The sequence below is a fragment of the Callospermophilus lateralis genome, chromosome 11, assembly GCF_048772815.1.
Source record: "Callospermophilus lateralis isolate mCalLat2 chromosome 11, mCalLat2.hap1, whole genome shotgun sequence".
NCBI classification, from domain to species: domain Eukaryota; kingdom Metazoa; phylum Chordata; class Mammalia; order Rodentia; family Sciuridae; genus Callospermophilus; species Callospermophilus lateralis.
The window spans coordinates 20,065,091-20,090,946 of record NC_135315.1 but is presented as its reverse complement, the minus strand read 5'-3'; the positions used below and the strand labels follow the sequence as shown (position 1 = coordinate 20,090,946).

Here is a 25,856-nt window from a genome sequence, read left to right as displayed (position 1 = left end):
CATCTTGACCCCCCAAAAAATAACATTATATTCTTGAATAAACTTATTTAAGAGAGCATCAAGGGCTGGGGTTATGGCTCGGTGGTTGAGCACTTGCCTAGCATATGTGAGGCACTGGGTTCAATTCTTAGCACCACATATAAATAAAATAAAATAAATGGTCCGTTAACAACTAAAAGAGAGCGGGGGGAGAATCAAACTATAGGAAAGACTATGCATTGAGTCTTTTTAGATGGAGCAAAACTAGATTCTTTTGAATATGAAAGTGAAAGAGAAGAAAAAAAATGTTTTAAAAAGTTTTCTCAACCAGATCGGTTCCTGCCTTAACCATCTACATGCAGCTTGCAAGAAAATGTGATGGGTCCCTCTAATTGGCTCCCACAGCATGCCCTAGGGCTCTATGTGGTTTCTAACTCATCACTTTCAGGTTGTGGTGGCAACAGAGACACCAGGCTTTTTGTAAGATGAGCTCTTGTTCTAAAGAGTCTGGGCTTTGATGATGGAGAGTACTGAACCCCTGTCTGAGAACATCTAGATTGAAATGAAGACAGTTCAGGGTTCAAGGAAAAAACTCCTGAGTTTGTGAATAGGCTAAATTACAATACAATTTCATGTTGGACACAAACTAAACTACTTAATTTCCAAGGCCTTCCTGTACTTATTGCCAGAATTAGCAAAGGAGAAGCAACCCCGGCAGTAGTAGTAACAGTAGTGATATAAATATTCACGGAGCTCTTGCCACATGCACTGTTGTGGGCACTTTACATGCTTTCTCATCCAAGCCTCGCAAGGAACCTACAAGACAGTTCTAATATTTTCCTTAGGCTATAGATGAGGAGACAGGCTTAAGAGTTGAGATATCTCTCCAAAGTCCCATAGCAAGGGGGGGAAAAGATTTAAATGAGACTCTCTTCCCCAAGAGTCTGAAAGCACCAAGATGACAAACAGAGAAAGCCATAGTAGGGTTTGGTGGTTCACCTTCATTCTTCTAACTCAATCAGAAATTAGCTAAAAGCTTCAGATTATAAAAGGGAGTGGGAGGAGAATAACGAGAACTGTCCTGGAGGTGGGTAACTTTCCAATAAGGCCAAAACCTAGATCCTGACCACTTGTGGTCAGAATTAGCAATGCGACATTTCCCATAAGAGGCACAGATGTTACATATGTTACATTTGTCCCCAAATTCCTCATTGAGTTCTCATTAGTTACATTATAATCCATCACCAATATTTGTCATGGATCATCCTAAACTAGTTTTCTAATAGCAGAAAACATTTCTCATAGAGGGTCAATATCATTGATACAAATGAGAAAACATTTGTGAACTATTCAGTGGGTAAGACGATAGTGAAGGATCCTGAAGTCATCTGAATACCTATTTACATTATACTAATAATTCAATATCAACTTACCTAATACTGATATATGTATGATATTGCAGACAAGTTATAAAGTCCTGTGATAATAAATGTTAATATGAAAAGTGTAGAAATTACTTTTATTATGCTCAGTGTACATTAAATGTTAACTGCATGCTAGGAGATCCCCTGGGTTCACCAAGCCCTGCTACAAAGAAATAGATACTCTGATATGGAAGACAACTTCTGACGTTAACAGTGTGTATGACATGTCAAGGGGAAATTTGGTTCAAGGACATCTGATAATTCCACATTCCTAAGAAAAGTGTCCTGTACGACAATCTTTAACTCCTTAGCTAGAAAATAAATAAATAAATGCAACACTTGTATCCAATGCCTTTTATAATTTTGATCATCCTATTTTTAAAAGATGGAATGCTTTGCTTCTCTAGAATTGGAATGTACCTCACACTCCAGGATTGAGAACCACAGAAATTTCGAGTTATCTGTTGCTCAACTAATAGACTGTAAGCTATCCTAAGGTGAGAACCATGTCTCATTAATTCCAATTTCCTTAACCCAGTACTTAGTACTTGGTAGGTATTTAGTAATTGTGTTATACAATCTTGGTAGACCTCCATGGTTTTTTTTTTTTTTAAAAAAAAAAACAACAACAGTAAATTGGGGGAAATGGATGGTAGGTCAGTTATTTCCTTCAATGTGTTATTTTTAACACTGGAAATCATTAACTTGAATCCTTATTACAGGAATAATGGGAATGAATCACACTTTATAGAAATTTTGTGACGGAGATTTTGACTCATCATTGATGCTAATCAAGGTAAATATAATCGCAAGCTGTACCATCCACAAACACCATGACAAATTTGTAAAAGAGAGCTAACACCTCATTGCAGCAATTTCATAGAGAAGAATTACATGAAATATGTGTCTAATACGATCTGAAATTCCAAAGAAAGCTCCTTCTCCATGCAAACTAAATTGTTTCTTTTAATTATGTCTCAAGAAAGAAGTTATATATAAATGGAAAGTACAACATTTATCAACAATCCATTCCTTCAGTTACCACGTATGTGGCTAAATACCATCAAGAAAGATTTTATTGTGCCCAAAGAAAATGATGAGGTTCTACATCCAAAATGTAGATAATGTTAGAAGGATGACTCAGGACTAATGATATCATTACAACAGATACTGAATCTATTTTATTATATTTTTATCTCCCAAGAGTTCTTCAACTATAGGACAGAGTGCCAACTCAAGATATTTCAGAAAGTACCGCCACCTATGACTACAGACTATTTTTTATTCAAGTTGTATTTCCATGTAGCAAAGTAAATTTAGCAAATGAAAATACAGTCTTGACTTGCTATGGATGTCCCTTATCCCTGCCAAAAATGACAAGCTGCTTGCTCAAAAGCTGTCACTAATTAGCAGCTGCTGCTGTAAAGAAAACCAAAGTAAGTGCCAATAAAAGCATATTGAGCTGAAAGAGGGCCCCATGAAAAGGAATAGGAAATGCAGGAATCTATTTGGGACTAGTAAACTTTATAAATATGGACAATCTAAATTTGGGGAAAGTGGGGGTAGGGCAATAAGGGCAATATATGTCTATTCCTATTTAAACAGGAATGACTGGAAGATTCTAACATCCGGAAAGTTATGGGGAAAAAAAACAACCATGATACTGATGTTACTGAGTTCCATCACTACCATTTCTACCTTCCCAGAAGGAGCAATCTTTGGTTTGGGATAATTTTTCATTATCAAGACTTCTGTTCCTGGCACATTTACACCTGCATTTGTAGATATCATCAACACATTTTAAAAATACTTTTCATATTCTAATGGCTTCTGCCCAAATGCTGATGGTTCTCAATCTGATTATTGACCTTTTGTTTTATAGGTTGAAAAAATGGAGTCAAACAGAAATGATCTGCCCTGATGTAAATTAGGAGGGAACACAAAGATGGAAAGTCACTTCACTAGCTCTACATTCAATGTCCTGAGAGTTCACAGCCCAAGATCCTGTTTGAAAGTTGGAGTTTCACAGATTACTTTTCAAATTGCTCTCCAAGGCTCTCCCTCTCTCTATTTCTACCAACCAGACCAATACACTTATCTTTTAACAAGCTAGTTGTTGTGTTTTGTTTTTGTTTTTGGTACTAGGGATTGAACCCAGGGGGACTTTACCACTGAGCTACATCCCCAGAAGTTTTCATTTTTTATTTGGAGACAAGGTCTCACCAAGTTGCTAAGGCTGGCCTTGAACTTGCAATCCTCCTGTCTCAACCTCTTGAGTTGCTGGGATTACAGATGTACATTATCATGCCAGGCACAATTTCTATCTTTTAAAAAATAACTATGTAGGGCTGGGGATGTGGCTCAAGCGGTAATGTGCTCGCCTGGCATGCGTGCGGCCCGGGTTCGATCCTCAGCACCACATACAAACAAAGATGTTGTGTCCTCCAAAAACTAAAAAATAAATATTAAATTCTAAAAATAAAAAATTAAAAAAATAACTATGTATATGTCTGCCTTAGTTTTAGTTCTTTTTCTCTCCTTCAAGGTGAACTGCCAGAGAGCTGACTATGTTACTTATATTTGAATCCACAGGGTCAGATTTTGACTGTACCAACTACTTAGAAAAATGAAAATGAAAAAAGAGAAGGAAAGAAGGAAAAGGATGGGAAGGGAAACAGGGAGGAAGGAAGAAGTGATGAGACTTAAAAAAAAGAGAAAAGAAAAAACTATACTCATATAATCTTTTTTTTTTTTTTTGTACTGATTGAATTCAAGGGTGCTATACCACTGAGTTATATACCAAATCCTTTTTTAAAATTTTGAAATAAGTTCTCACTAAGTTGCAGAGGCTGGCCTCAAATTTGTGATTCTCCTGACTCAACCTCTTGAATCACTGGGATTACAGCACCACCACATCAGGCCGAGTATAATTTCTTAATGGAGCTTCAATTAAAGCCTGTCCTGTAGCTGAGGTCCCCTATGTAGAGTATGTCTAAATATCTGTATAAACAATTACAACAATGTACTAGTAATTTTCCAGTTCACAGTCAAGTTATAAGAAGGAGAACAATTTGTTTTATAAAACATGGAGAAAGACTAATCTCTGATATTACTGTCAGTGCAGGCTTATCAGCAAGACTTGGAGAGATAAGCCTAGAGACATACAGATTAGGAATCGCATTTTCAAAGGTTTAATAACCCCCTAGTGGTATGCAATGAACTGATGAATCAACTTGTCTTTGAACACTTACTGTGTATGCATCACTGGCTTTGTCTCGGTACAAAGCAAAAACTAAATAATCAGGGGAAAGAAAAACCATCAGGTCTCCACAAAAAAGGTCATGTAAAAAAAAAAAAGAATAAACCAAACATAAAGGGGCAAATGGTATATGATTCCATTTACATGAGGTACACAACATAGTCAAACCCATGGAAACAGAAAGTAAAATTGTGATTGCTAGGGGAAGAAGAAGGGGTAAATAGAGAATTACTGTTTAATAAATACAGAGTTGTAGTTTTGGATGATGAGAAAGTTCCAGAGATGGACAGTTACACAACAATGTGCATACTTAGTGCCACTGAACTGTATGCTAAAAAAATGGTTTAAAATGGGGCTGGGGCTGGAGTTGTAGCTCAGCGGTAGAGTGCTTGCCTTGCACGTATATAAATAAGTAAATAAAATAAAGGTCCAACAACAACTAAAACATGTTAAAAATAAAATAAAATAAAATGGGGTTGGGATGTAGCTCAGGGTAGAGTGATTGCCAAGTATGCACAAGGCCCTGGATTTAATACCTAGCACAGCCAAAAAAAAAGAAAAAAAAAGTTAAAATGATACATTCTGTTATACAATTTTAAGAATAGGGAAGGAATGTTTCTATCTAATAAACTCACATTCCTTCCATCTTTAACTCTGAAATCCAAAGGAAACAAAACTTATAGGCTTTCCCCTTTCTTTCTTGCACAGTAAAGGACATACATTCAGTCCGTTGAAGAACTGAAGCTCTCTGGAATATACACTTTATATTGAGGTAAAGAAGAATAAATGGAATCAAATTATCTTCACATCAACCAATGCTTATTATCAGAGATGAGCATCTGCCTGTCATAAACAACTGTAACTGTATAAACCATCTGATAGAAACTGTGTGTATGTAACAAATACTCATTGAGCACCTATTATATGCCAGGCTCTGTTCTAGGTACTGAGGATACAGCAGTGAACAAAGCAGACATACCTTTATGAAACTTTGATTTTAATATTAATATTAAATATATTGAAGTCTAAATAAATAATAATACTTCCTTTTTTAAAATTTTCTTCTTTTTCTTTTAGAGGAAAAAGATATCACTGACTAAAATCTTATACATAAACAAAGTCTGCATGCAAACCAATATCTGAAAAAAAGTTTTAAAAGTATCTCAACAACATCAGAATTATAGGGAGATTACCAGCTTTTGTGAAGCCCTGGTGATATGAAAGCAATTTCTAATAAAATCAGGACATCTGTTCGTCCTTGGTAAAAGGGGATCATCCTTAAGGAGCTATAGTATGTGCAGAACAAATCGGGTCCAATCAAAGATGCCACAGAGTGGAATTACTCCAGCTTTTTTCCAGGACAGTTTTATTTACAGGATAAGTTTCATGCTTGTCACAATCAAATCAAATCCTTTATCTTTCAAAGATGATCTGCAGATTCAATCTCCATAAGGCACATTTTTAGATTTATAGAGCATGAAGATAAAAATTCACAATGGGATTGAAGTTCCTACCCACAAACAGCAGCACAAAGAGGGAGGCAGCTAGCAAGAGTTAGTTTCTTCTTTTTCCCCACAGTATAAAATTATACACACACACACACACACACACACACACACACACACACAAATACCATCATAGTGAAAATTTAGGTCTCACAAAAATATTTTGAAATACTTGAAAATGATCACATATTTCTCAGTTTAAAACAATATACATTTGTGGAAACAATATAATAAATTTTTAAAGCAAAAACATCAGCTTCTTTGGAAGATACCAACTTATATATGCATTCTTAAATGTTTTAGTGCTGGAGAAATGTCTTGCCTCATATGCATAAGGCCCTGGGTTTAAACCCCAGAACAGCAAAAAAAGGGAAAAGAAAACATTTTAAATATTCTAAAATAGGCTGTTATAATTGGAAGAAAGGGATTTCTTTTCCCCTTTACTGAAATTATCTCTTAATTTTATGGAGGAACAATTTATATTTAACAAACTACAATAGAATGTTTTAAACATTACAATGAATCTACTTTTGGCACCATTAAAATAAAGGGTCCCTAAAACTTATCTAGTAAAAGCTACCATGTATTTTATTTACTATTTTAAAATCAAATGATTTGGTTTAGGTGTGAGGCAAAATTCAAAGCAACACAGCTCTATCCATTTCCTCAAAAGTTCTTTCAGAGGTATCTAAAAAGACCATTAAGATGAACTAAGTAGGAAGTAGGCCTGAAGAATGGAGAGGAATAGGGCTTGTGTTTTACCCAGATGCCAAAATCTCTCTACAGGTGGGTCTGACAGAGCTCTGTTCTGTTTTCCATACTGGATGGAGTTGGCAGTCATTTTGCAATCTGGCAGTTTAGGGAGAGTACTATCACCCCATCTACATAGAACTAAAAATTATTCCCCTCCCTTAGTGTCTTCTAAGATTAAAGTAACATGGTGGGGGAATGTCTTTCTTCCTTTTTTTTTTTTTTTTTGGTGGAAATGGGAATTGAACCTGGGAGGTTTCTACCACTGAATTACATTCCCAGCCCTTTTTATTATTATTATTTTTTGTTTTGAGATAGGGTCTCACTAAATTGCCCAGGCTGTCCTCAAACCTGCCATCCTCCTGCCTCAACCACCTGAGTAGCTGGGATTAAAGGTGTGCACCTGCACACCTGGCTGGAGTAATTCTCTTTCAAAAGAAAGCTTCTTTTGTAACTAGATCTCAAAATTTCAAGCAACAACTTTATGTATTTCATAAAGACAAAGAGTAACTAAGACCAAAAGGTAAATATGATTCTTTTCTAGGCAAACTCAGTTTCAAAACCAAAGTAAAACCACACATACATTCATATTCTGAAACAAAACAAAAATAACAACAAACCCTGCCTGAATTCAATGTGAGCTGGGTGTGGTAGTGCATGCCTGCAATCCCAGCTACTTTGGGAGGCTGAGGCAGGACTGCAAGTTTCAGACCAGCCTGGGCAGCTTAGTGAGACCCTGTCCTAAATTAAAAATAAAAAGGGTTGGGGATATAGCTCAGTGGTAGAATGCCCCTGGATTAAATCCTCAGTACCAAAAAAAAAAGTGATTTGATAGTTGAGGTATACCTAAAATAGGATGGGTTATTTTAGTCCTAGAAAATAAGCAAAGCCGTGTGTGCAACAAAAGATAATTAGGTTGATGCATCGGGTTCAATACTCAAGTCCTTGTACCTTTTTGTAATAAAAACATCAGGCAACCATCAGCCTCTTCTGCCTTACAAATGGAGCCATATTCCAAAACTCATTTGCACATATGTTGTTTAGAACAGAGAATATTTTACCACAGAAATAACATCATAGTTGGATGTGGTGGCACATGCCTATAATCCCAGGGACTCAGGAGACCAAAGCAGGAGGATCACAAGTTCAAGACCAACCTCAACAACTTAGAAAGACTCTGTCTCAAAAGAAAAAAAGAAAAAAAGGTAGAGATGTAGCTCAACTTTTAAGAGCCCCTGGGTTCAATCCCCAATACCAAAAAAGAAAGAGAAAAAAAATATAATAAAGATGTGAAAAATTCCTAGGGTGACCCTAGGTGAACCTTGGTTGAGTTACACTCCTGAAAAACCTAATTCCCCTTTATAGTTTTGTTTCTGAAGAAAAAGCACTAGAATTTCTAGGCAAGGAAACCATACAAAATAAAATACTTCTATCCTTTCCCCACTTTCCTGCCACCTCTGCAGAGCAAGTGCCCTGAAAGCAGGAGTTGGGAGGATTTTCCACATAATGCTTCAACCTAGTAATAGGACAGCAGTTTCCAAACTAAAAAGTAAATGTGTGGATGTTTTTGTGTGTTTAGGGGTGAAGGTCCTGTGGGAAGCTTTAAGGGTATGGCCTTTTTCAGGTAAGAGTAGCTTTTGCTCTTAGTGACAGTGGCTGCAGTTCCCAGAGGGCCTATTAATTCCCATAGAGACCCTATTTATGTTTGCTGTTTGTAAACCAGATGTTATAAGCAGGAGATGGTCCACATTTATTTTATTTCATAGTAGCACTCCTTATTTTCATGGAGAAAATTGCAAGACCCTTTGTGGATGCCTGAAACCTCAGTACTGAACCCTACAATATATATGCTATGCTTTTTTCCTTTCCTAATTTATAAATTAGGTACAGTAAGGGATTGCCAACAATAGTAAAATAGAATAAGAATAATAATACAGAGCTTTTGAAGTTATATGAATGTAGTCTGTCTCTCAAAATAGCTTATTGTACTATATTCACCCTTCATGTGATGATGTGAGATGATACAATGCCTATGGCATAATAAGGTGAATGACGTGGGCATTATGACACTGTGTTAGGCTACCATGTAAGGGTAGCTTAAACACAAGTATGTGATACTATAACAGTTGATCTGATAACTAAGATGCCTACTAAGTGACTGCAGGTATGTTCAACATGGATATGCTGGCTGAAGGGATATACTATGTGGGACACACCAGAATGGCATGAGATTTCATCAGGATACTCAGAGCAGTACATAATTTAAAACATAAATCATTTTTTCTAGGATTTTCATTGATTATTTTTGAATAATGGATGACTATAAGTAAAACCTCTGAAAAAGGAAGATTACTGTATTTTTTTAAAAGGCTAAAATGGGCTGGGATTTGGCTCAGTGGCAAAGTGCTTGCCTCACACATATGAGACACTGGGCTCAATCCTCAGCACCACATAAAAATAAATAAATAAAATAAAGGTACTCTGTCCATCTACAACTAAATTTTAAAAAGCTACAAATGCACTGTCTGCTGGGGTAGTAACTAGTACAACTGAGGAACTGAATACTAAATTTTATTTTAGTTAACAAATATAAACTTAAAACTCCTGCTCTGGAATAGGAATGTAGCTGGGTGGTAAAGCACTTGCCTAGCATGCATGAATCCCCAGGTTCAATCCCTTAGTACTCCAGTACCCCAACAAAAATAAATTAATTAATAAATAAATAACTCATGCCTAGTCTAGTACAGTCTAGTTATGGGAAAACCTTTAAGTATATTGGAAACAAATTGGGCATATAAATCTACTTGATAACTAAAAGTTTTATGAAATCTTAACACAATTCATGCATTTATGTTGAAAATTTTGCAACTAAATTGAGATATTTTTAAGTGTAAAATATATAGATTTCAAACCTTGGTACAAAAAAAGAATAATTTTCATATTGATTATGGGTTGAAATGATAATATTTTTATATTTTGGGTTACACAGACTATATTATTAAAATTGATTTCACCTGTTTCTTTTTGTTTTTTTTTTAAAGGTGGGTACTAAAAAATTACATTTGAGGCTCACATTATATATGTATTGGACAGTGCTGGACTATAACATAAATAATTTACATATTCCTACCCAACTCCTGCTTACAGTTTTCCAGTTCATATATATTACATCTTAGCAGTAACATTTAACTTTCCTTCTCTGTTGTGCTTAGGAGAAAGCAATTCTATGCAGTTATTACTATAGTTACTGAAATATCAGAATGAAATTATATTATTTGAGTTGAAAGTGTACACAGTATTATTTTTTAAAATTACTATTGTTACATAATCTCTATGGAAAGATGCTTAAGAAGAGTAAATCTAGTGATTGTTTAATGGAACAACTGGTAAGTATCTGCCATCTGTTCCATGAATGTGATACTCATCTTGAATCTCTTTAAAAATCTATACTAGGGGCTGGACACCGTGGTACATGCATGTAATCCCAGCAGCTGGGGAGGCTGAGGCAGGAGGATCTCAAGTTCAAAACCAGCCTTAGCAACAGGGAGGAGCTAAGCAACCCAGTGAGATCCTGTCTCTAAATAAAATACAAAAATGGGCTGGGGGGGCTGAGGTTGTGGCTCAGCAGTCTGGAGCACTCACCTAGCATGTGCAAGGTGCTGAGTTTGAGCCTCAGCACCACATAAAGATAAATAAATAAATAAAAGGTTAAAAAAAAAAAGGCTGGGGATATGGCTCAGTGGTTGAGTGCCCCTGAGTTCAATCCCCAGTATCCCCCCGACACACACACACACAAAAATCTATACTAGGGTATATTTCATAGAAAACCCATGTAACACTCTCATCTTTGACTCTCTGAAAAAAAAAATCATCAACTCAAACAAAATATCTAGTTAAAATAATACAGTATATTCAGAGACACACTGACCTATGGACAAGAAGCAGATCTGAACATAAAAGAACTTGGTATATGATAAAATGGATTTTCATATTAGTGGGGAAAAGGAGGAGATGATGGTAGTAGATTGGGAGTATAACTGGCAAGCCATCTGGAATTGACTTGGGTCAAAATTGTTATTTTTTTAATTATTATTTTTTAATACCTTAGTTTTATTTATTTTTATGCAGTGTTGAAAATTAAACCCAGGGCCTTGCGCATCACAACTCCAGCCCAATTTTTTTAAATTTTTATTTATTTAGTTGTGGATGAACACACAGTACTTTACTTTTATTTTTCTGTGGTGCTGGGAATTGAACCCAATGCCTTACACATGCAAGGCAAGCACTTTACCACTGAGCTACAGCGTCAGCGTTGGTCAAAATTGTTAACATATAAAACTTTTAGCTAATCACTTGGCACACAGTGTCAATAAATATCAATTACTGTTGCCATTAGAAAAAAGTATGCTAAATTCCTATCTCACTTCTTATATAGAAGTAGAAAAAACAGAATCACAAAATATTCTAAAAGAAAATATAAATGGCCAGGTGCCGTGGCACACGCCTGTAATCCCAGCAGTTCAGGAGGCTGAGGCAGGAGGATAGTGAGTTCAAGGCCAGCCTCAGCAGAAGCCAGGTACTAAACAACTTAGTGAGACCCTGTCTCTAATAATAAAATACAAAATAGGGCTGGGGATGTGGCTCAGTGGTTGAGTGCCCCTGAGTTCAATTCCCGATACCCGCCCCCCCACAAAAAATGAAATTTCCATATTCTTTAGGTAGGGATGGCTTTTACAAGCATGCCAACAAAGATTATTTAACTAGATGACATAAAAATTAACATTTTTATAAAAAAAATTATTGAAAGTTAAAAACAACAAAAAAATGGGAACATTACTTGCAAAGTAATATGAGACTAAAAGAGCTTTGGGAAAACTTGAACACCTATAACAGAAACAGGCTAATGATGTAAAAAAAAAAAAAAAAAAGCAAATCACAAAGAAGAAACAAAATGACCAATACATATATGAAAGCATATGAATGTCCAACCTTGCTAGAAATCAAAAAAATACAAATAAGAGAGACTGGCAAAGACTGAAACGTTATTAATACTTGAAAAACAAAAGTTATCGATACTTACTCTTGGAAATGGCCACTACATTCTTCATGCATCATTTGTTGGTGTGTAGGCAGACTGGGATAGTATTTTTGGAGAAAGTTTAGCACTATTAATGCAAATGACTCAGCAGTTCCACTTCTAGAACTTCCAGTAAGGAGATAGTTTAGTAAAGGTAAAAAAGATCTACTTGGCCTAAGAGTCTCTACCAGTATTGTTAATGAAAGTGAAAAGCCTGAAACTAACCTAAATATCTATTAGTTATTATGTTAATAATATATAAATTATTAATGAATTAGCTGTAAGTATGGTATACAGTGGACTACAGACCTTTAAAATGTTGAAGGACATTGATATTCATTAATTTCCCAGGGAAATAAATCCCTACTGAGCCCGCAAATAACAAGATCAGATTAGAGATTTGTTTTAATCATAAATTTGGATTATTTATTATCTCTCCTCCATATTCTACTTTATCACCTTTGTTAATGGACAGCTATTTTAGGCATTTTAACCCCTTAGAGTATATGCAAATACTTTTTGCCTACGTGTTTTTTACTGGGAAGATAGTCAATAGTTTCATTAGATTCTTGAAATCCCCAATGGTAAGAACCACTGGAATATATAGTTTAATGGGTAAAGTTGTTGGCTAACTTGGCCTTAAAAAACATGTGACTGTACAGTCCAATCACTCCCTAGTCAACACACAGTACTAAGACTTACCTTCATTGGTACCGTAATTAATCAAAGTTTGGGGAAAAATTTCTTCACTCACTTTCGAAGTATTTGCACACACATACATTATATACAGAATCCCCACTCATAGCAGCTAAGGGATAAAAAAAAGCAAACTAAAGAGTTTCAAAAAACATTATGTCATTAACTTCCGAAATATATTAAGTCTTTTGAATCTTACTTACATTTGAGCTTTTTTATTGGAGATAACCTTAAGATTTACAGACTTAGAAAAAGACTAATCTTTGAAGTGATAATGATGATATCCAACTTCTCAAAATCAGATAAAGACTAGAACACCACTGGGGGTGTAGCTCAGTGGTAGAGCGCTTGCTTAGCATGCTCAAATCCCTGGGTTCAATCCCCTAGTACTGAACAGCAATAACAAAAAAGACTAAAACACAGTCAAGCAACTATCTAAATGAATAAATCAATAAATCATTTTATATATTAACATTTAAAATATGTCCTATAATTTACTGATGCCATATTATAAAATATATCATGAAAAGTTCAAGGCCCCAAATTCACATGATTTTAAATTATCTCATCATTTGATAAAAATTTTCAGACATTTAACAGAAGAAAGTAAATTTTAGGGGCTGGGGATGTGGCTCAAGTGGTAGCGTGCTTGACTGGCACAAACAAGGATGTTGTGTCCACCGAAAACTAAAAAATAAATATTAAAAATTTAAAAAAAAAAGAAAGTAAATTTTAACTGGTCACAATAGTATCCTATCAATAACTCAGATTACAGAGAAATTATGAACTACAACCAAAGGAAAATATAATTTTGATTTAAATGAGATTATCACATTATCAGGAGGCAGAGGAGATACATGATGAAAAACAAAAAAGGATTAAAAAAGTCAACATAATAATATATTTATGCAGGCATACAGAGCAATACATACATAAATAAATATATATTTATCTAATACAAATAAATATTTATTAATCATCATGCATTTTAATTAACTGCTTATGGATTTAGGTTTAAAAAGCACTAACGATACTAATATGATTTCTTTTGTTTTAGTATTCCCCAAATTAGCTTTAAAAAAATTCTATTGTAGCAAATTCCATTACAATAAATGACAAGGTGCAACCCAAGTTAAAGGAGACTTTTTAAAATTTTTTCTTTATTTGTTTTAATTAGTTATATATGATAAAGCAGACTCTTAATTAATTTTTATAAACTTGTTGTTGTTGTTGTTGTTGCTGTTGTTGTTTGGTACTGGGGATTAAACCCTGGGGTGCTTAAGCACTGAGCTATAACCTTAGCCCTTTTTATTTTTATTTTTATTTTGAGACAGGGTCTTGCTAAATTATTGAAGCTGGCTTTCAACTTGTGGTCCTCCTACCTCAGCCTCCCAGGTTGCTAGGATTACAGGCAAGCACCACCTTGCCCTCCTAAAAAAAAAAAAATTTATATATATATATATATATATATATATATATATATATATATATATATATATATATATATATTTTTTAGTTGTAGATGAACACACAGTATCTTTATTTTTAAATGGTGCCAGGGATAGAACCCAGTGCCTCACACATGGGAAGCAAGTGCTTTACCACTGAGCTACAGTCCCAGTCCTCTAAAAAATATTTTTAAGGTTATAATTTTACTTGCTCTATAGCTCTGCTCCAAAATTATCCTAAAACATCAACTTGTAATTTATTTTCATTTCTCTTCTTTCAATTCCTAAAAAATATTAAGATACTTTTAAACACTAACTGTAGTTACAAAGAAACTATTTGATGTGAATTCAATTAAGGAAGAACACAAGTATCTGGAATTAACATATACTCAAGAGAAAGTATCTTTCACTAGAGGTTTCCTTTACCAGATATTCCCAAGTGAATATCATAATAAACATTTAGAGAAGTCATTAGGTATGACTAATGAGATTACAAGACAAAGAAATCCATAAGTGTAGCAGCTTTCGTATGTATCATCATGAAAGAGAAGGCAGTACAAGGGCAAATGCAAGAAATACATTGAAATAATACAATGTCAGGGTTACAAGAAACTAAAATAAACTAGACCAATTTTTTCAAAAGTTGAAAAAGCACAAACACATCTTCAATATGAAATAATTGGTAACTTAGCAGAGCACATATACAGATAAAACAATATAATTTCTTTATTATCTTTATAAGCAGTATAATCCTCCATTGGCTTTTATATAAAAATATAGAGCATTCCACCAAGTGTAGACAATAACTCAGTCCTCAAGTTCAAGTTCTTTTAACTCTGAAACCGTTAAATACAATTAGGATGATTTTTCCAAATATTTTAGTTGTAGATGGACACAATACATTTATTTATTTATTTATTTATTTATTTAGTGTTGAAGATTGAAACCAGTGCCTCACATGTGCTATGCAAGTGCTCTACCACTAAGCTACAATCCCAGTCCCAATTAAGGTGATGATTTTTTTTTAAATATTTATTTATTTTTTTAGTTATCGGCAGACACAACATCTTTGTTGGTATGTGGTGCTGAGAATCGAACCTGGGCCGCACGCATGCCAGACGAGCGCGCTACCGCTTGAGCCACATCCCCAGCCCAGGTGATGATTTTAATTTAGTTCTTTAACTGTATCAAAAGATGTCACAGAACAGTACACAGTAATATTTAACACAAATATTAGAAACTATTCATTTTCCTGCTCCTAAAAAAGAAACACTAACTGAAAACAAAAAGGCAGGTTTTATATTCTAATTTCAATGAATACATAAGTCATTTGGAAAACATTTTTTCCCTGATTACAAAAGTATTCCCTGATCATTATCTGTTTACCACAGAAAAATGAGAAGATACTAGAAAACATGCATACACACACCCCTAGAATCCCACAACCTAGAATTTTTTTCAATGCCTATTCTTTTTTCCAAGCAAAAGTGTATGATTGCTTTGTAATTTAATTTTTAATTTAGCAATATAGTGTGAACTTTACATGGGTCATTAAACATTGTTTTATAACATGATTTGAAATATCTGAGTAATATTCCATTGTATAAATACACATAGATGTAGTGAACAGCTTTGTTCATTAATCCTCTAAAGCAGAATATCAATATTATTTCCAATTTACTGTTATTTTAAATAATACTGTGAGAAACATCTTTTTATACAAATCTCTAAACATATTTCAGATTATGTACTAGGTTGAAATTTATCTAAAAGGAATTGCTAGGTCAAAGTCTATGCACATTTTTAAGGCAGTCAATACATATATCAAACTGCTCTCCAAGAAAAAGCACCAATTTACATTCTGACCAATTACTATGAAGGTGCCAGTTTCCCCTCATTCCCAATTACCACTCTTTTTATTTTTTGTCTTTGTAAGTTTGTAAACTGAAAAAAAGCTATGGCACTATTTTTATTTTCATTTACGGAATTCTAGTGCAGTTGAACTTCATTTTACAGAATTAATGGCCATTTATTTTTCTCTTTTTGTTCATTTTCCTACTGTGGGAACCCTCTTTTTCTTACTATTTTTATAAATTATGCATATATGAGATTATTAACTTATATCCCTTTATCAAAATGATGAAAATAGTTTTCTTATTTTGTTATTTTTGGCATCAAGTTTTTAATATTTATGCATTTATATATCAATATTTTCTTTTATGAGTTATTTCAGTAGCTTACTGACAGAGCTGTAGCTCAGTGATAGAGCACTTGCCTAGCATACTAGGTTCAATCCCCAGTACCAAAAAGCAAACAAACCAAAAAACCTTTTGTGCTATTCAAATTTACCAACATAAATGGAACATAATGTTAAGTTCAGTTCAAATCAGACCTCTTCAGATTTGGATAAATTCAAAACCATAAATTTTGAGGATGCCATATTTTAAGACAAAATTTAAAATGCATGCTTATAGTAGTAGGTTATCTTACTTAAGCACCCATTCCTTTAAAATTATGTGCTTTGCTCTGGTATTGCAAAATCAAGGGATCATGCTTCATCACCAACTCAGCATGTGAATTGTAGCCATGTCATTCAGGAAGCCAAATGTTTTCTATTTTGTTTTGATACCTTCAACAATTAAGGAAGAAAGCCAGTTTCTCTACATATTACAAAAAAAGTTAGTATTTTTACTTGATATTTAAACTCAGTGCAAGATAAATTCATATTTAAAATATAACTACATTTGAGTTTCCAAATAAAGTGACAAACTGAAAGAATAACCAAGAAAGTTTTTAAAAGAGGGGCTTATATCCCTATGTGAAGCTTTCCACACTTTTGGGGATGAGGCTCCACAATGTCCAATACTGCCCATAATTCTCCCTCCCTTTCTATCAGAAACCAAGTCCTAAAACATTAATTTTGCAAAAAAAACCTGTATGTTTCTGTAGATTTCTAGTCAGCTACTTTTCCCAAGCCTAAAACATGACTGAAAGATTTTTAGACACATTAACAAAAACGAAATATTTCTGGGAGAACATTTTCCCTATTTAAAACTATAAATATCTTACTTGCTTTATTATTAGGCTGATAAATTCCAATATTTAAAACTTAAAAAGTTAAGTGCCTGACAGTTTCTTGTTCTACATAATACAATGACATTTGTGAATATAGCTTATTTAAAATATTTGGTTCAGATTCATTTTAAAAATTCCACTCTTCCCAAAAACGATCTTGTCACCAGCTATAGGCTTTGTGTTTTAGACAACACAAATAGTTTTTCACAAACTTTCTATTTTACCCTGGCCTAAAAGGCTGGAAAACCCCCCACTGAAGCTTTGAAAACTCATCAGACAGAAGGAAAAAAAGAAAGAAAACTCATCAGCCTCAGAACAAAAAAAAAGAAAGTAAGAAGTAAAAAACAGCTTTAGCTGTAGGATCTCACTGACACAAACATAAGGAAATTCTGAGTTATAGATACCTCACATTAAAAGTTTTCCACTGACATTGTAACTTCTGTCAACATTCAAAGAAAATTCAACCCTGGTCAAAGGTGACAGTTTGACAATCCTGGAAGCTAACATCCTCTGTTTGTTTGAACAAGTTTATGCTCTCTGCACAGGGAATTAAAGTTTTTCTTGTCCATGATTTGATCTCCCAAATTGGAATCACTACACATTAGGGTTGTGAATTCTGTTTCCAAGATTTAACTTCACAATCCATTCCCAAGGAGAGTGGTGCTGAGAGAAAATAATCATCATATACGAAAAGAGATAAGTTTCTAAGACTACTTTCTAATAGCCTTTGTGTAGCTCTAAACATACAATAATCTGTTCAGCTGCCTTAAAAAATAAGCCCAGCTAAGTAAAATTTCTAAAGCTCTGTATTTCAGAAATCATAATTAATATCTCTAAAGGAACTTCAATAAAACAAGAAAAGGATGACATACCCATCTCTTCAAAATGAAGTTGTAAACAAAATGAGCTGGACACTTGAGTTCACGGTATGAATGCATGTGTCACATGAACTGAATTCACCACAGTGGTGCAGATGATCCTTTTTGTTTTTTTGTAAATAGAAGCCAAGGAGACAGCTTATAGCTCTTCTCTATGGACTACAAATAAAGAAATATAAACCTTAAGAAAACCAACTGTCTTATTACTGAGATAAAATTGCCCACTGGCCTTTGTGGCACAGTTGTTAAAGATGCAGCCTTTAGAATCAGTTCTGTCTGGGTTTGAATCCAGCCTTGCCATGACCCAGCAATGTGACCTTGGACAAGTTACTTAATTTCTCTGTGGTCATTTCTTCATTTTCATCTGGGGATAATACCCACTCCTCTGAGGACCATAAAACATGGCAAAAGCTGAAAACAGTGTCTGTTCGGCACAAAAAGTGAATAGTATTAGGTATGATTTTTATTATCTTTATGCTTTAAGGCACTGGAACATTTTCTTGAACTCTGGCTTTGGGCACAATTTGGAGTACTCTTTTTTTATTTTCTGTTCACTTCTTGAAAGAAGGCATAATAATTATTATACAAATAATTAGTATATCTACTCAGATGAGCCCATGGAAGGTAGTTCTGTAGCCTAGAATGTGTTATTTTTTAAATAAAAATCATGGATGTGGCTGTTACTGGTAACTTTGGCTTGATTTCCCATATGCAAAAAAATCCCCTACTAGGGGAAAACAAGTAGTATTAGAAAACACTTGGGTTTGTCCTGTTATCATTGCAGGGTAAAGCCAAATTCACATTTACTAACGTGATTGATGGGCACTGAAAATTAATTAGTCACCAAATTAATCCCAACAAATAACAATAATTGATTGGCTCACTGGCTCACTGATGTATTTCCCCTTGTCTTCCCCAACCTTTCTCTAACTAGTCAGAAAGGAAAGTTTTCATATTTTCTGAGAATCTCATTACTTGCTCTCAAACCATGCTCTCTATCTTAGTATAATTTTTAAAATGAGTCAGTACAAGCACCTCAAAAAACTAGCAGTGCATAAAATATGGAGCTATTTCACTTCATAATAAAAATGTGCAAAAATGTTTAAAAGGGTTATTCAGAGTGCCAAAGGTAATGGAAGAATAAATGGAGAGTGTTGCAGTAGATTTTGCAAGCTAGCTTCCAAAAGCAGGTAGAAAAAGATAAATGTTCTGAATCAATCAATATATTTGTTTTTTATCTTAATGGTATGATACACGAGGAAATGGGTATAATTAGTATGAATAAACTCAAAGGAAAAATATCCTGTAAAAGATCAATTGTAACTTCTTTCTTGACTACAGGGGTGGAGGGAATTGGAGGTCAAGGTAGTCCCAGTATTAACTTCACTTGCAAATTACTTATGCACAACTGTGCCCATCCTAATGTAGTATTGCTTTTAGGACAGATTCAAAAGAAAATGCAGAAGAGGTAAATGCCCCCAAACTGCAAACAGATCTGAATGCCAATTCAATTAGGAGTCTATTTAGTTATTATACTTCTTAGAATAAAGTACGTTAAAGGCTGGGAAAAGATGACTGGCTTTAATCACTGAAGCAATACTACAGGTCTCCACATAACTCATTTTTCTAACATTTACATTAAAAGTGACCCTGCAAAGCTGGGGATTCAGCCCAGGGGTAAAGAATTTGCCTAGTATACTTAGAGCCTTGGGTTCTATCCCCAGCATCCCCACTTCTGCCTCCCCCCCACAGTCCACTTAAAAATTATTCCAGAGGGCCAAAGAAGAGTTTTAAGACTGAGGGTGATTGCTCTACTACCATAGCCAAAAATTTCTCCTTGTTCTTATTAAGTCTTCCCTGGAACCATATATGGCTTTTAGATAAGGTCAGAAAACCCACTAGAGCTACTGCTTTATAAATGAGCTTCTATGTCATACAAACTTATGGCAACTCTTCTTCAGAGTGCTGACAGACAAGCATATAACATGTTTCTTCTCTATCTTAGTGCTATAAAATTTTCTGGTACCTGGAATCAGAGCAGGAGTCCTGTTTTTTTCTGTTAATTGTTTTAAGGTTCCCTTCCAAGGCTGCTAAACCTTGAAGAGAGTTGGGAAAAGATTCAAGTTCTTGCCTTCCCAATTGGACATTCAGGCTTAGCCCAGTGACACTGTCCTGTAAGCAGAACGATGGGTCAAAGACAAACCACGCCTTATCTGATGTCTGTCTTCGTATGTTGAAAATAAAAATGTGATACTACAAGAAGGTTGACACGTGGACCTAATTTTGAAAATATAAACAGGAAGCACCCCCACCCCAATATTACCATTAAACAAACAAAAAAAGAAAACTAAACCTCAAAGATACCTTCCAAGGAAGTCATGGGTGTGACCAAAACTAACAAAAGTAATAAAACATCATCTAAAACCCTGAAACCATCAAAAGTGAGGGTCTTATTCAATCAACTAAAAATCTAACATCTGTAAATTACTCCCCTCTTTTGATGGGTAAAAATAGTGTAGATTTAAAAATATAAAATCATATCTAAGGTGGCTTAGGTTTTTAAGTAGTAAAGGATCATCCTTAATAAAACACCCAATGTCAATATTTTCCTTCAAATAAGGTCACTATAATTAAGAGTGAATACAATTAAAAACTCTTATCACTGTGATGCTTAAAATTTAAATGTGGAAAAACTGATTGCTCCGTGTTGTGGTGCTGGCCTGTAATCCCAGCTATTCAAGAGGCAGAAGTATATGCGGATGGCAAATTCAAGGGAGGTCAGTCCAGGCAACTCAGTACAACTCTGTCTCAAAGCAAAATAAAAAGGGCTGGGAATGCAGCTCAGTGCTTCCTCACATGTGCAAAATTTTAGTTTCATACCACACACAAAAAAAACAAAAAACAACAATAACAACAACAAAAAAAAAACTGTCTGATCAATGGAAACTAGATTGTTAAATCTGACTTTCTTATTCCCAGAAATAAGCATAAAACAGTTGTGTTTACAATACTGTAGGGGGAAAATACTTAAGATTTTGGAACAGCTCTATTCAGAGCTTAGATTAAAAGATTTTTTTTAATATCACGCATATATCTGGAGACAGTGATACCTTAGGGCTAATTTTTAAACATCATTTTCATTAAGAAGTTTCAAAGTCAACGTATTTTCATACTTTATTATATAGAAAAAGGATAATCTTCTGAGCTCAGTAACCCTAATTTCCAGGCAACTTTTTAAAACAATGTTTCAAATGATAAAAAATAAATAAATAAATAAATAAATAACACACACACACACACACATGCAAATGGCTTTTTAAGGGTTTCATGCTTTCTTTTGTAGGAATGATGGGTAATCTATACTCTAATAGAAAGGGGAAAATGCATCATTGATGGAATGTCCATGGATCTATAAATAACTTTATAATGTACATACATGCCTTATAAGACACTACAACAATTAGGCTTCCTTTGATTCCACCTTAAATTTGCCTTTAATCTTGAGCAAGTTATTCATCTCTATAGCCTCTTCTTTTTACAAGAGGATCACCTGTCTTACCTACCTACATAACAATAAGCCAAAGGAACCACACGAAGCATATTCATAAATATAAGTCTAACACAAATCACAAATAATCTGAATACTAGCAATAATATGAAAAAAATTCAAATAAGTACCCCCAAAATCAATAAATGACGCCTTTAGTCTTCATATGTTTTTCGCATATGTAAATAAAATAAAAACAAAATCACTTGAGAGGAAGAAAATGGAGGTGAAATGAGAAGTCAACAGCATGATAGGAAGTGTTGGCCAAAATATTTATGTTGTAACACTCCAAACAATGATAGCACTTTTTCCCCTACTATCATACATATTATGAAGTACACATTTAAGAAACATATCTACCTCACACTTAACATAATCCATTTTAATATCCTGTTAGCAAAAATATGAAAACTGAAAAAGTAAGAACTAGTGAGAAGGTGGGATATTTTATTCAGTTAGGTATACAGCAAAGATTTTGTGGAGAGTTTAGCTCTAAGTTATGCAATAACCAAACTGCTGGTAATAGATAAAACTTTTTTTTTTTTTTCCCCTGATGGTAACTTAAAAAAAAAAAAAAAAAAAAAAAATCTCTCCATTCCTTCTCTGTATCTCAACCTGGTGTTTGAAATTTTTATCTTTCAGAGCAAATCATCTTACCAGATGACAACTCACCAAAGGTGGTGTTTAAAATTATTGTTGCTGCATTGTAAATTTTTCTTAAAATCAGCAGCCACTTTTCCTACTTAACACCATTAATTCTAACAACTGTGATCTTGCATGAGATAGAAATTAGTATCCAAATAAAAAAACCCAAAGCCTTAAGACAAAGCATTGTAATCAGAATGTAGCATTCCCCTCATTTGTAATCAGAACCAATCTAATGTTCAGTGTTACAAAATAAATTAGAGAAACATGAAAGGCAGACTAAATCATATACATCTTCTTCTAAGAACTGTAGATAATAATATAAAACAACAGAACATAAACAAATGAATAGTAGAATGTTAAGAAAAGATGCAAAGTTCTATTATCTTAATTGAATGATAACAAAATTATTTGAGATAATGTAGACTCAACAGCTGAAAGCTTATTATGGCCCAGGCGGCAATCCAGTGGCTTTGGAAACCTAAGATACAAGATGATAAACACTTGAAGACTGACAAAAATGACATAGGCCCAGTGTATTATTTGGTGACACACCAGTCCTTTAACGGGCCCAAGTACATTCCAGAGACAATGTATGGAACTGTACTTAAGCAATGATCTATAAACTTCTCTATGTTTTGAGAAGAGAACAGATGTGAGAGTCCTCAGACCCAAGTTTCAGTCCCTGAACTACTAAACAAACAGCCTTGTGAATAGAATAGGTCACCTACTCCACCTATCTGGGCCTTAGTTTCCCCGTTTGAACAATAAAAGTATGCAGCGTAATAACGGGGTCTCTTAGATTCTATGACCCACTTCTGCCATTATTTACTTGATACAGGTATAATGGGTTAAGAACAAGAACATGGGCATGAAAGAAAGAAAATTCGGGGAAAGAAAATCGGTATCTCTTTTTGCCGTTAGGATTCCTGTGTTTTTCGTTAATCCCATCTTCCTAAAAGCTGGCGCTTGTTTTTCTTCCTTGCCTTTTCCATCACTGCTGGCTACAAGTGTTTGCAAACGCCTTTTGCTCCACACAAGTTCTTTACTCTTTGATCACCCTGACCATCTTGCCAGATTCCTTTAGCCTCAGACCAGTTTCTGTGATAAGACGACTCCCCTTCCGACTCTCCATATCTACCCCGGACACCAGGAGCACTTTGCTCTTTATCCCTGGCTTGTAAAAAAGAACACCCCGCATCCCACCGCCACACGTACTGCCCAGGCCTGGCGGGTCCTGATGTGGGATCCCGCAGCCCAGAGCCTTATCAAAATGTTCGCATTTGTCGTTGACTCCTTATAAGGCGCTGTTTCTTGGAGCTTTGCTAATATCCCCCACCCCACCCGACACCCCCAGGCTCATCTCATCCCCGAGAAACGAAGGCACCTCTTTTGAAGCGGGGGGGCGGAAAAAAGGGGAAAGCAAGCAAGGGCCGCGCAGGGACTCTTCGGAATTGCAACAGGAAGGTGCGAGGTGGCGGACAGCAGCCTCCTTAGCTGCTGGGGGTCCGGTGGGGGTCCCTCACACACCCACACGAACCCGCGCGCTCGCAGCCTTTGCTCTGCACACCCTCCGCTCGCCGCAGCCTCCGCACGAGCCCCCTCGCGCGCCCCACCCCGGCCCCGGCCCCCTCTGCAGCCCGCCACGGCCGCGTCTCCCCCAGGGCTCCCCTCACCCAGGGCGCAGCCACGGAGGCCGCCTCACGGCCGGGGAGCGATGGCGGCGGAGCGGCCCTGCCGGGCGTTTTGGCGGCTGGAGCGGGGGCCCCGCCCGGCCCTGCTCCCGGCCTCGCTCCCCCGGCCCCGGGCTCGTCCCGCAGCTCTTACCTCGCTCGGCCCCTCGGGCGCCAGTGGGCCACGCTCTCGCTCGCCCGCTCGCCCGCCCGCCCTCTCGCTCGCTCCCTCCCTCGGCCGGGCCGCCGCGCGTCGTCGCCTGCGCACGGTCCCCGCCCGGGGTGACGGCTCCGGCCGCCGACTCTTCGCCCGCCGGGGCCCACGGGGGCGCGCGCGCCTCTCTCGCGCGGAGGTCCGGGGACGCGCGCCGCCCGCAACCCCGAGCGCGCCCGGCTTCCTGGTTCCGCCTGGCGCGCGCTCGCGAGCCCCTTGGTCTCTTGCGCCCCCTCCGCGGCCGCCCTACCGGGACGCAGAACCCCCTCGCGCACCCGCGGTGGCAACGCGCTCGACCGGGCCTGCTCCACGCACACCAGCTCCTTGGCCAACTGAGTGTCTGCTGCCACACTCCCCAGCCGGAGCGGCAAGCACATGCTGCTTTGTTTGGGGAAGGTCGACCACCACTACAGGGCTCCGGCCAGCGCTCGTGGTCGTGGCAGTCCCCCCCACCAACTCCGTGTCCCGCCCACGTCCCTCCCTCCGCTCCAGGGCCTGCGTTGTGGGTCCTCTCCCTTCACAGGCCGGGGTCAAAAGTCCACAGCAGCCCTGATCAATAATTATCCTGGGCTTGCTCCCGTGAGAGTGGCTCTGCCAGGTCTCCAGCCGCACCACCCGGACGGGCGAGAAGCCTGGATGGAAACAGCAGGAGCTTAAACTTGGCCCAGACTGGATTCGTGCACTGTCCCAGGGTGAATCTATGGGGGGTCAGAGGAGACAGTTGCCTCCCCAGGGAAATCTTGCTAGCTCCCACCAGTCAGGGCTGCGGAAGCGACTGCTTTATGCAGCGCAGAATAAGCGGGATCGTCTCAGTAGGATCCAGGGGCAAGGGGTCTCCCAGATCCTTTCCCCAGTGGTGGGGAGGGTTGCGGTGTGTGAGAAGGCAGCCTGAGTCACCCACTCTCCTCCCCTGCGTTCCATCTCCGGAGCTGGCCAGTGGTTTCCCTGGCAACCCTCCAAGGGCCAGCATTGAAACAAGGCATATCAGAGCCCCAGAAACCTAGCTGCAGGAGCAAAAGAGGAAAGACCCCCTTTTCAGCCCCACACAGACACACAGAGGGCCCCCTTCCTTACCGTTTCCTACAAGTTGTCCCGCTAAAATTTTTCATGGCCAGAGATGACCAAGAGCTGCAAGCTCTCCCATATTCCTCTTTTGACAGCCCTTCCCATCAGCCTCCCCTTCACCTTCGGAATAACACCAGTCACAAAAGTCTTTGGGTCCTTAGCTGATCACAAAGCCCTTCTACCCTAACCAGACTACTGATCCTATCACACAGTCTGGGCTAACACCTGGCACAGTGCTCTGCACAGAATAGATGCAGGCAGCTTGGAGGCTGGAACAGGAAGCAGGATGGAAGCAGCAACCCTGAGATCTCTGGCAACTCCTCTTGACAATCACTGTCCATGATGTTTTGACAGTAAGGCACATTTTTCCTTGCAAGCCTTCATGGCTGCGCACATGCTGTTGCCTCTGCCTGAACACCTCCTGTCTTCTCACTGCCTGCTCTTCTGTGACCTTTGCTCTAAGAAGCATGAACCTCGCCCTCCCTGGTTCCTGCCTCACATTGCTGACGCTTTGGGTTCAGCACCTCTTGTGTTTGAAGGGTAATTTTTAAACATATGTCTCTACCCCCAAAAGCAGACACAATATCTTAAGTTAAGTCCCCCACACTCACACCCAGACCT

At 37.1% G+C, this 25,856-nt stretch overlaps 1 protein-coding gene across 2 annotated transcripts in view; it reads right to left on the bottom strand.

Annotated features, from left to right (window-relative positions):
* Window positions 1–24,527, bottom strand: part of LOC143410315 (signal transducer and activator of transcription 5B) — a 64,234-nt gene extending 39,707 nt beyond the window's left edge. The window contains exon 1 of one of the 2 annotated variants that reach the window (XM_076871115.2): window positions 24,446–24,527. The gene's annotated coding sequence lies outside the window, so the exon portion shown is untranslated. Of the gene's footprint in view, window positions 1–24,110; window positions 24,273–24,445 lie in introns of those variants that run through there. The other variant, XM_076871114.2, reaches the window with a different exon arrangement.
* Window positions 24,528–25,856: the final 1,329 nt, after the last annotated feature.